This window comes from Macaca nemestrina, chromosome 7 (genome assembly GCF_043159975.1).
Source record: "Macaca nemestrina isolate mMacNem1 chromosome 7, mMacNem.hap1, whole genome shotgun sequence".
Classification (NCBI taxonomy): Eukaryota; Metazoa; Chordata; class Mammalia; order Primates; family Cercopithecidae; genus Macaca; species Macaca nemestrina.
This window is the reverse complement of record NC_092131.1, coordinates 40,290,693-40,291,693: the sequence shown is the minus strand read 5'-3', so window position 1 is coordinate 40,291,693 and position 1,001 is coordinate 40,290,693.

Here is a 1,001-nt window from a genome sequence, read left to right as displayed (position 1 = left end):
TTCCTCCCGGGCCCCGCCGGCCGGCCAGGGGCGGGCGCTGCAGTGCACGCCGGGGGATGTAGTTTGACTCGGAGAGCGTCTGGTGCCGGAGTCGCGCGTTGCCCGGGGTGCCAGGTTTAGCCCGCGAGGCGACAGCGGGCTTCGGCCCGATTTGATGTGTGTTTGCGTCTAGACGTCGTCCTCACTGTCATCGCGCTTTGCTTTGCCACCCTGACCCGAATTCCTCATTTCGCGTTTTGACCGAATGTTAGCTTTAGGCCCTGGAAAGAGCCGGGCCGGGGGCTCTGCCTGCAGTCGGGAGGTGGAGCATTTTTCCTGGAAGGCCCAGCGGCTCCCCAAGCTTTCAGAAGTGGAACTCGGCCGGGCGAGTGGCTCGCGTCTGTAATCCCAGTACTTTGGGAGGCCGAGGTGGGAGGATTGCTTGAACCCAGTAGTTCGAGACCAGCCTGGTCACAATAGCGAGAGCACTACCGGAAACCCAAAATAGGAGCCGGGCAAGGTGGCGCGCACTTTTGGCCCCAGCTACCCCGGAGGCTGAAGCAGGAGGATTACTTGAGTCCACAAGGTTGAGATTGCAGAGTTCCCACCACTGCACTCCAGCTTGGGAGACTTTGCTCCCAAGTGGAGGGTGACCTTGTCTCCAAACAAACCCAAAAAACAAAAATTCAAAAGTGGAACCCAGTTAGGATGACCTCGAAATACTCTAGCTGCTAGGCTGCCTCGTGCACTTGTTCACAACAGGTGTTTGTCAAGCGTAGGCATTGCGAGGGATCTGGGCACGTTGGTGAATAAAACATTTACTCTCTGCTCCGGGGGAATTTATAATCTGGTGTGGAAGGTGGGCCTGGCTTCATTAGGTCTCATCTGCCACTAAGTGTCACTTGTTAACAATTACAAGGTCCTTTCCTGCGCTCCATGGGTATAAATGCCGGTCTTCAGGTCGGGCATGGTGGCTCAAGCATCATCCCAGCACTTTGGGAGGCCGACGCGGGCGGATTACT